The following is an 11,838-nucleotide window of genomic DNA, read 5'->3' on the forward strand; positions in this document are numbered from 1 at the left end:
TAGCAAATTAAGTGGAAGATACAGAGATTTCCCATATGCCCTCTGTCATCACACAAGCATCGCTTCCTCCATTATCAACATCCCCCACCAGAGTGGCACATTTATGACAACTGATGAGCCTTCATTGACACATCATTATCATCCAAAGTCCATAGTTTATATTAGGGTTCACTGTATTGTACTTTCTATGGATTTGGCCAAATGTATAATAACATATGTCCACCAACTGATCATATATATATATATATATACACACACACACACACATATAAAACATGTGGCTCATACTTCTTTTTTAAAAATTTTTTTAATGTTTCTTTTTGAGGATGGGGAGGGTCAAAGATAGAGGGAGACAGAAGACCCGAAGTGGGGTCCATACTGACAGCACAGAGCCTGATATAGAGTTCAAACTGATGAACTGTGAGATCATGATCTGAGCTGAAATCAAGAGTCAGATGCTCAACCGAGCCACCCAGGTGCCCCTGTTTGTTTGTCTTTAGTTATTCATCAAAGTTTAGAGAATATATTGTATCCTTTAAAAGAACTGGATGCTGCTTCCTTTCCAACCAGGGCCTGGCAGAATGGTTCCCACAAAGAAGGGTGGCCAGAAGAAGAAGGGCCATTCCACCATCAACGAGGTCGTGACCAGAGAATATACCACCAATGGTTATCCACGCTGATATAAGCTTATGCAAGAAGAAATATTTCTTGTTACTCATACTAGCATTATTCACAAGCACACCTATGGAGTGGGTTTCAAGAAGACACTCGCAGAGATCTGGAAATTTGCCATGAAGGGAATGAGGACTCCAGATGTGCACATTCATACCAGTCAGTGCTCAACAATGCTGTCTGAGCCAAATGAATAAGGAATGTTCCATATTGTATCCATATGCGGTTGTCCAGAAAATGTAAGGAGGATGAAGATTCGCCAAACAAGCTCTTTATGTTAGTTATCTATGTACCTGTCACCACCTTAAAAAATCTACAGACAGTTAATGTGGATGAGAACTAACCAATGATTGTCAAATAAAGGCATAAACTAAAAAAAAAAAAAAAAAAAATTTTTTTTTTTTTTTTTTTTTTTTTTTTTAATAGGGGCACCCAGTGGCTCAGTTGGTTGAGAGGCTGACTCTTGATTTCAGCTCAGGTCATGATCCCAGGGTTGTGGGATCCAGGCTCACATCAAGCTCAGTGCTGAGCATGGAGTCTACTTGATATTCTCCCTCTCTCTCCCTCTGCCCCTCCTGGCTCATGCATATTCTCTCTCTTTCTCTCTCTCTCTCTCTCTCTCTCTCTCTCTCTCTCTCAAATTAAATAAATAAATGAATAAGTGAATGAATGAAGAAATAAATACATAATTTAAAAAAAGAACTGGATGGTATTTTTTAAGGTTTATTTACTTATTTTGAAGCACCCCACACAATGAATGAAAAAAGACCCATTTAAAGGCACATTATTGTGAAATTTAGTACTTCAGTCATTAAAAAATAGTCTAAAAGCTTCCAGAGTGGGAACATATCACAAATAAAAGAATGAGAAAAAAATACTATTGGCCTCTTAGGATGCCTGGGTGGCTCAGTCAGTTAAACGTTCAACTTTGGCTCAGGTCATGATATCGTGGTTTGTGAGTTCCACCCCCATGTTGAGTTCCACATTGGGCTCTGTGCTGATAGTTCAAAGCCTGGAGCCTGCTTCAGATTCTGTCTCCCTCTCTCTCAAAAATAAATAAACATTAACAAATTATTTCAAAAATAGTGTTGGCCTCTCAAAAAAAAAAAGTTGAAATCCGGAAGTTAATGAAGACATACCTTCAAAAAATTCCAAGAAAAAATTATCAACTTAGAATTCTATGCTTAGTGAAACTATTAATCATGTTTGAGGGTAAAGACATTTTTAAGCCAGAATGGTCTCAAAATTTACCTCATGAATCTGCTTTCTCTTTCTACTGGGAGAATGCAGGCAAGTGAGAAAGTAAAACAAAGAAAAAGACCTAGATCCAGTAAACAGGGAACCAATATATGTGATACGCAAAGGGATTTTCCAAGATGATAGTAAAGGGAAGTCCCTGCATGACAGCTGTGGGGCAGGCCCATAAAGCAAACAATCCACATCAAAGGAGAATGGAGGACTTTTCTCCTAGAGAAAATGGATCTGATGCATTCACTGTGAAAGACTGTATTTCTCTGCCACAAATATAGTGGTTCTCCCCATGATGCCCTTCCTTCCAGAGCCCCTTTCTAAGAATATAGATCCCTGCCCCATTATGTCAAGCTTAGCCAAGGACCTATTTGGCTCAGTACACTGTGAGTGAAAGTGATAAATAACTTCATAGTAGAAACACTAAGAGCCAGTCTCCCACATGTCCTTTGCCGCCCGCCACAGACCAACCATGTTCCACAGAGGATGCTCTTCATTGGGTCTCGGGAGTGAAGACAGTATGCAGCCAACCTGTGGCAGATTTATATCATGAGAAAAACAAACAAACAAACAAACAAACAAACAAACAATGTTGCTCTAGAAAATCACTGGCATTTGGGGGTAATTCATTATCAGAGCATGACCTAGAATGTGCTGATTAATACTTTCTCTGAAACTTTAAAAAAACATTTAATGTTTATTTATTTTTGAGACAGAGAGAGACAGAGCATGAGCAGGGGAGGGTCAGAGAGAGAGGGAGACACAGAATCTGAAGCAGGCTCCAGGCTCTGAGCTGTCAGCACAGAGCCCGACACAAGGCTCAAACTCATCAACTGATGAGATCATGACCTGAGCCGAAGTCAGATGCTCATCCGACTGAGCCACCCAGGCACCCCTCTCTGAAACTTTTTACGCATGTGGAAAACTGTACTGTCAGGGGAAGAATTAGTGATCAGTATCTACAAAATTAAGCAATTACATTCATTATTTTAAAAATATTTATTGAATTCTTACTATATGTCAGTGATTCTTTCTATGCACTAGGAATATAATAAGTAAAAATATTAAAGAGGCAATTACTAATATCAAAAATGATTATAAGAAAGGAATAACACAGCAAAGAAAATCATTAATAAAATGTAATGGCAACATACTGAATGGAAGAAAATATTTGCAAATCATGTATCTGATGAAAGGTTAATAGCCAAAATACATAAAGAGCTCATACAATTCAACAGCAAAAAACAAACAATCCAATTTAAAAATGGGCAGAGGGGCACCTGGGTGTCTCAGTTGGTTGGGTGATCGACTTCGGCTCAGGTCATGATCTTGCTGTTCCCAAGTTTGAGCCCCACATCAGGCTCTGTGCTGACAGCTCAAAGCCTGAGCCTGTTTTGGATTCTGTGTCTCCCTGTCTCTCTTTCTTCCCCTTCCCGGTTTGCTCTCTCTCTCTCAAAAGTAAATAAACATTAAAAAAATAATAAATAAATAAATAAATAAATAAATAAATAAATAAATAAAATGGGCAGAGGATCTGAATCTTTACAAAGAAGATACACAGATGAACAACAGGTACATGAAAAGATGCTCAACATCCCTAATTATCAGGGAAATGCAAATCAAAACTACAATGAGATGTCACTTCATACCTGTGAGAATGGCTATTATCAAAAAGACAAGAAATGGCAAAGGGAAACATGTGCACTGTTGGTGGAAATGTAAATTTGTGCAGGCACTATTTCCTTAAAAAATTGAAGACAGGGGCACCTGGCTGGTTTGGTGGGTAGAGCACGTGACTCTTGATCTTGGGGTTGTGAGTTCAAGCCTTACATTGGGCATAGAGATTACTTAAAAAAAAATTAGGGGTGCCTGGGTGGCTCTGTTGGTTAAGCACCTCACTCTTGATTTTGGCTCAGGTCATGATCCCAGTGTTATGGGATTGAGCCCCCATGTTGGGCTCTGAGCTGAGTGTGCAGCCTGCTTGAGATTCTCTCTCTCTCTCCCTCCGCCCTTCTCCCCAACTTGCATTCTCTCTCTCTGTCTCTCTCTCTCTGTCTCTCTCTCTCTCTCTCTTAAATAAATAAATAAATAAAGGCACATAGGTGGCTCAGTCAAACGTCTGACTCTTGGTTTTGGCTCAGGTCATGATCTCACAGTTCACGGGTTGAACCTGCTTGGGATTCTTTGTCTCCTCTCTCTGCTCCTTCCTGCCTCTCTCTCTCTCTCTCTCTCTCTCTCTCAAAAATAAATAAACATTAAAAAAAACCTAACTAAATAAATAAAAATAAAACTAGCAGGAAGGCGATGGGCAAAATGAGTGAAGAGTGTGGGAGGTAAAGGCTTTCAGTTATGGTGTGAATAAGTCACAGAAATAAAGGCACAGCATAAGGAATATAGTCAACGGTATTGTAATAATGGTTGTGTTGTGACAGATGGTGCAGCTACGCTTACGGAGAGTGCAGCATAAAGTATAATCACTTTATACTTTAAATACTTGTTGAACCACTATGTTATACACCTGAAAATTATGTAACATTGTATGTCAAGTATACTTCAGAAAAACAACAACAACAACAACAAAAGGACTACCATATCATCCAGCGGCAATTCCACTTCTGGATATTCATTCAAAGGAAATTAGAACGTTAATCCAAAAAGATACCTGTAGGGGTGCCTGGTTGGCTCAGTTGCTAGAGCATGTGACTCCTGTTGTTGGGGTCATGAGTTCTGACCCCGTGTTGAGTATAGAACAACAGCAGCAACAACAACAACAAAATATATATATATATATATATATATATATATATATATATATATATATAAAGATACCAGAATATGCATGTTCATTACAGCATTATTTACAATAGCCAAGACATGGAAGCAGCCTAATGGATGGATAAAGAAAATGTGATATATGTATAATGGACTATTATTCAGCCATAAAAAAAGAACAAAATCTTGCCATTTGTGACAACATGGATGGACCTGGAAGGCATTATGCTAAGTAAAATAAGTCAGAAAGACAAATACCATATGAGTTCACTTGCATGTGGTATCTAGAAAAACAACACCCAAAAAGCCAAACTCATAGATACAGAAAACAGATTTGTGGTTGTCAGAGGTAAGTGATGGGGGCTTATTTATTTTATAACTGGAGAAATTTATACTTTTTAAAAAAATGTTTATTTATTTGTGAGAGAGAGAAATAGAGAGTGAGCAGGAGAGGGACAGAGAGAGAGGGAGACACAGAATCCAAAGCAGGCTCCAGGCTCCGAGCTGTCAGCACAGAGCCTGATGTGGAGCTCAAACCCACGAACTGTGAGATAATGACTTGAGCTAAAGTTGGACGCTGAACCGACTGAGCCACCAGGCGCCCCAGAAATTTATACTTTTCGATCACCTTCACTCATTTTGCCTACCCCCTACTTCCCTCCCCATACGGTATAATACAATATAACTTCCAGTTATAAAATAAGAAAGCCTTGGGGATGTAAAATACAACACAGTAACTATAGTTAATACCGTATCACATATTTGAAAGTTGCTAAGAGAACAGGTCCTTACAAGTTATCATCACAAGGAAAAAAATTTGTTACTGTGTGATGATGAATGTTAACTAGACTTACGTTGATCATTTCATAATGCATACGTATATTGGTCATACTTGTACACCTGAAAATAACACAATGTTATGTCAATTATATCTCAAGAAAAAGTTAAAAAGACATAGCCATTAGCCATGGCAGGGCTGCCTTCAAGTGCTTCCCTGCTGCCTCCCTCCCCACTCCCCAGGTATCCATTCATTCATATTAACATTCATCCACAACCAGGGTGCCTGGGTGGCTGAGCTGGTTAAGTATCCCACCTTTGATTTCAGCTCAGGTCACGATCTCATGGTTCGTGAGTTCAAGCCCCACTCTGGGCTCTGTTCTGAGAGCATGAAGTCTGCTTGGGATTCTCTCCCTCTCTCTCTGCCCTCCCCCCACTTGTGTTCTCCCTCTCTTTCTCTCTCTCAAAATAAATGAATAAACATTAAAAAAAAAAAAAAAGATCTAGGGGCGCCTGGTGGTTCAGTCAGTTAAGCATCCAACTTCGGCTCATGTCATGATCTCACAGTTTGTGAGTTCCAGCCCACATCGGGCTCTGTGCTGACAGCTTAGAGCCTGGAGCCTGTTTCAGATTCTGTGTCTCCTCCTCTCTCTGCCCCTCTCCCACTCCCACTCTCTCTCTCTCTCTCTCTCTCTCTCTCTCAAAAATAAACATTGAAAAAAAACACCTAAAACATTGGTCTACAGTCTCACAGACTGAAATATTTTAGATTAACTCCATGCACAAATTCGTATCTCTTATCTGCCATACAAACAATCCTGCAGATTTTAAAATCTGCCCATTAAAACCCCAACTTCATTTTCATTATGTTGGGAAACTCTTTGCCAATTCCATATGGTCCTGATGGGGTTGTGAACTCATGGTCACAGGGGCAGTCATGAGACCCAGGCCTACCAAAGTCCCCCATTACCCTGCCCTCAGTGATGATTGAGGTGTGCTACAAACTACAATCCAAAAAAGACCAAGCATAATCAGCTCTAAGATAACCATGCAAACACTAGAGAAGAGACCTGTTTTCTTGGAGTCACTAGGCTGGGAAGATGTAACTGTCAGTGACCCTCTTGCCCACCATTTGGAGAGAATCTGCCTGTAGAATAAAGCCACACAGAAGGGAAGACGGCCCTACCTACCCTCTTTGAGCCCTGCCTCCCGCTATTATGAAGCCACTACCACTCCAGACTCTCCTGTTTCAGAAACCAAACAGTTTTAGCTACTTTACTTAAAACAAAAATAGCCCTAATGCAAGGCCCAGTTCCAGCTTGAAATGTGAAAGGATATTTACAAATGTAAAACTCTTCTAATCTGAAATTTCTTTTTGATGACTGGGAGATCTCTCACTGATCTCAAAACAATTCTCTCAAAACAATAAATGGGTCATGAGCCCATTTATTATTTATTCTAAATAGGAATTGTAGTTCCTCTTAATTTTTAAATTATTTCCCCTCTTTCTGCAAAAAAAAAAAAAAAAATGTACATTTTGCTGTTGTTCCCTTGCTGTATTCTCCCTGACAAATGTTTATCCTCCTGATACTGAGTTACAGCTGAAAATTGCTTTGTCTTGCAACTTCCTAGACTGATGTTCGAAAGAGAAATAACATTTCTGGTAACCTAAGAAACTTGGAAGTGAGTTAAAACAGTCATCCTCAAACCTGGCTGTGTGTCAGAATCATCTGGGGAAGCTTTATTCCCCTAAAGTATGAATTCTGACTCCATTCCAAATCTTACTGGAAAGGGATTGAGTTGAATTGATTTAACACTCAGTAATGCTGTATTGAACCAAGTCATAATTTTTTCTTAAAGAGACAAAGATATAAAACAGAATCTCTTTCCTTTCTGTTACTGGAAGGCACGAATGAGCTCATGAAAGTCTCTCTTTTCTTAACTCTAGAGAACAAACTGATGGTTACCAGGGGGCTGTGGGGTGAAATAGGTGATGGGGATTAAGGAGGGCATTTGTCTGTGAAGAGCATTGGGTGATGTATGAAATTGTTGTATCACCATATTGTACACCTGGAACTAATATAACACTGTTCACTATACTGAAATTAAAATAAAACAAAATAATAAAAATAAATAAATAAATAAATAAATAAATAAATAAATAAATAAATAAAATAATAAATAAACAAAATGATAAAAAATAATGAAAAAAATTTTTTAAAGACTCTTCAGCTTTGTGAATGGAGGAAACACTTTGGCCACATAAAAGTTGGAGCTAAAGAGGCAATTTCAGGGACATTGAAATGAATATAATGGGAAACTCTGAACTTAGGCTCAGAACTTTTGTTAATTACTTATTTAGCAAACATTTACTGAGGGTTTTTTTTTAATATTTTTTTTTCTTCTTGAAAAAGAGAGCACGACCAGGAATGGGCAGAGGCAGAGGGAGAGAATCTCAAGCAGACTCCATGCCCAGCATGGCGCCCAACATGGGACTTGATCTCAGGAACCCTGAGATCATGACCTGAACGGAAATCAAGAGTCGGGTGCTTAACTGACTGAGCAACCCAGGCACCCCCATTTACTGAATTTTTTGCTTAACAGCCGGCCATATGCAAAAAACTGGGGGTAAAGAAGTTAGAAAGCATATTTTTTACTTCAAGCTCAAAGTCAAGCAAATTTCCATGACTTAAGTAAAATTTCCAGTTGTATTGTTTTGTTCATGTCCAGTCATATATATTGACACTCAATTCTTCCCATGAACTGCAGAAGGCAATGTTCTCCAAAAATTCTCTTCTGAAAAAGAAACTACATTCTTATCTAGGAGTTATCACCAAAGAACTTTAATAATAATACAAAAATAACCTTAATATTACTTCTTGGGGAAAAATATGCTCAAGAAAAATGAGAATGTATTCTTTTAGTCTAAATCCATAAGAGACTGCCTTGGGTCTATTTGACATTCCTGGTCTGGATATCAGGGTCAATTACTCCAGCCAAGATGGCCTCCTTGCCAGCCTGTTCCTGAATACAAAGAATCCAAAGTGTTAAGACAGTAGCTATAACTTGGGGTATGATGGGACTTGTGCTATGTCCCCCAGCAAAAACGGATTCCAGGACCCATGTATTCTTCCTATCAGAGACAGAGCCCCATATAGAAGTTTCTGATTGAAGTGCATATACAAACATCCTGGAAGACAGCACCCATCTTTGCAGACAGACCATTGCCTCCAAATTGATACATCAGCTGTCCCTCCAGTATGCTGCTGTGATGCACTCTCGGGCCAGTTACCTCTGGATAGTGCATCTGTGATATGGCCGGTTGATTCCATGGTCGTGGGCCCATTCCCATACCTCCTTTGCTGTGAAGTGGGTCCCCTGATCAGATACCACATTATTTGGAATCCATGCCTGTGGATCAGGGACTCTATAAGACACCAGGTAGTGCTGCTGGCACTGCTTGACTCTGCTGGCAGAAAAGGTAAACCAATACCCAGAATAAGTGTTACTCTGGTGAAAACAAAGTCTTGTCCTTTGTAGCAGTTTCCTAGGGCTGCCATAAAAAAGTGTCACAAATTGGGTAAACAAGAGAAATTGTCTCCCCGTTCTGGAGACTACAAGTCTGCAATCAAAGTGTCTGCAGAGGTGGTTCCTTCCGAGGTCAGTGAGGAAAGGGCCCCTTCCAGGCCTTTCTCCCTGGCTCACAGATGACCATCCTTATGTTCGCGTTTCTTCCCTAAGTCTTCACATTGTCTTCCTCCTTTGTGTGTCTCTCGGTCCAAATTTCCCCTTTCTAAAGGACATCAATCATATTGAGCTGGACCCTACTGTACTGATCTTATTTTAACTTGATTACCTTTGTAAAGACTATCTCTAAATCAGGTCATGTTCTGAAGCACTGCTGGTCAGAACTTCAACATATGAATTTAGACGGGACACAGTTTAACCCATAATGTTTTTCCAGGACAAAAGGGGCCCAACGTAGTGATTTTCCCACCATTGGATTGTTGGGTGCTGGAGACACACACACACACACACACACACACACACACACACAAATATAAACATGATATTTATTTCTATAAATATTCTAAAGCTTTGTTCTGCAATGCAGTTAAGTTACTTGGGAAGAGTTTGATCCTCTTGAAACGTACTCTTTATGCTTTTTGAGGTGGGCACAGAGCAGTGTTTAGTCTAGGATTAATCTTTCCTCACTACTTAGGCAATACTCTTCTGAATATTCCATCCTATGCCCCATGAATGCAAGGCTTTCCACTCTGGCTGGTGGGAACACAGGCTCTTCCCAGCTTTTTGTGATCTGTGCAAGTTGCTCCTTTTGGGTGGTTCTTTCCTCAGCCTGAGCATTTCCTCACATGCTGAAGACTTGCCGGACACTACCTGGGGCTCCCTGGCATGCTGTCTCTGCAATGGTCTCTACTCACCAGTATTTGCACCTGAGAACTCCAGCCACCCTGGACCTCCATTGATTTCCAGCTTTGTCTCCTCAACTCAGGAAGATGGTCGGGCTCCACTTGGCTCCCCCTCTGGGCACAGCAGACTGGAAACACCACCCTGGCAGGAAGCTCCAGCAATTGTAGGGCTTACCACATGTGTTTCTCTTCTTCCAGGGACCACTGTCCTTCCTCTCCTGATAGCCAGTGGTTTTGAAACTGTTGTTTGGTATATTTCATGTAGCTTTTTAGTTACTTCAGTTCTTTTAGTTCCTTAAATGGGTCCTTGTTACTTCATCTTGGCTAGATATAAAAGATTGTAATTTAAAAAATATATATATTCAATTTTGGCAAAGTGGTGGGGGACAGTATCAGAGACTTCTACTTGGCTTTACCTAACATGATGGCTTTTGCCCCTGGTAGGCAGACTCAGTATAAGGTTTACTTCAACTGCCAAATATGTCAATCCCAGCCAAATATCCAGGTATGGAAGACTAGCCATAGAGTGCAGACCCAGTGGACCCACTATGAACCAGAAGTTGCCAAGGACCCTATTTATTGCCTGGCTCCTCATTTGTCCCCTCTCTGATAGGGGAACCAAGAAGACATTTTAGGCCCCTTGTGTTCAACAGCCCTAGAAATGTCTGAGTTTCCCCTTTCTTCACTGTATAATCATTAGAGTAAATAATATCATCTGAGTATGTACCTTTGGGGAAGAACCGCGGAAATCATTATAGTATATCCTAACCATGGTGTTGCAGTGTTCTTTCGCCTGCAGTCAATGAGTCCTTGATCTAAATACTGTTTCTTGCCTAAAACATGGCAAGATCATTGTAATGTTGCTGAGCTGACTACAGCCTCTTGTTCAACCATTCTTGCATTTCTTTCTTTCTTTCTTTCTTTCTTTCAAATAAAAACTGTATATATTTAAAGTGCACAATGTGCTGTTTTGATATTTATATACATTGTGAAATAATTAACATGACCAAACTGATGAACACATCCATCACCTTTTACCATTTGCATATGCATGTGCATGTGTATGTGTGTGTGTGTGTGGTAACAACACTTGAGATCTACTATTACCAAATTTAAAGAATATGATACAGTTATTAACTATAATCACCATGCTGTGCATTACATCTAATTTCACTTTCTTTTAATTATATATACTGAGTAGTATCCTTGTTGGTTGCTTCTGTTTTGCCCCTTTGGGACTCTGTTCCAACCCTGTCCAGAACTCTCTGCAATGCAAGCCCCCTTGGCTGCAAATCTGATTCAGAGTTATTAAAATTCTGGCTTCTGGCAGTTAGGTACCACCACCTGCTTTATGTTGCTTTGGGCCTCCTCCATCCCGGTTGCCAGCAACAATCCAAGTTTTGGCATAGTCTCTCCAAGGGCTTGCCCTGGCCTGCAGAGGAGACACCACTGAACTTCCTAATGATTCTACTGCCCCCTTCACCTGCACCTTAAGATGATGGCCTTGTGATCATTTGTCCTCCAGGACCTCTCATGGAATATAATGCTCTCAAGAGTCTTCTGATCTCACATAACATCCACTCCACTTCTTTTTTATTTCTTTTATGCTCACTTCTTTTTTTATTTTTATTTATTTTGAGAGAGAGAGAGTAAGCAGAGGAGGGGCAGAGAGAAAGGAAGACAGAATCCCAGCAGGCTCTAGGCTGCCAGCACAGAGCCCTACACAGGGCTCAAACTCACAAACCACGAGATCATAACCTAAGCTGAAATCAAGAGTCGATGCCTAACTGATTGAGCCACCCAGGCGCCCCAGCATGCTCACTTCTTTAAGTCTTTTATTCTCTTACTCTACCATATACTATAGTAATTCAAAGGAGGGCATTAAAGGTAAGTGGATCCTACTAATTGCAAAGCAGACTCCATCAAGAAGCCTGTCCAT

General features: G+C 40.1%; 1 pseudogene; it reads left to right on the plus strand.

The window, feature by feature from the left end:
• Positions 1–490: 490 nt before the first annotated feature.
• LOC122496064 lies at positions 491–1,042 on the plus strand (annotated as a pseudogene).
• Positions 1,043–11,838: the final 10,796 nt, after the last annotated feature.

The sequence above is a fragment of the Prionailurus bengalensis genome, chromosome F2 (assembly GCF_016509475.1).
Source record: "Prionailurus bengalensis isolate Pbe53 chromosome F2, Fcat_Pben_1.1_paternal_pri, whole genome shotgun sequence".
NCBI classification, from domain to species: domain Eukaryota; kingdom Metazoa; phylum Chordata; class Mammalia; order Carnivora; family Felidae; genus Prionailurus; species Prionailurus bengalensis.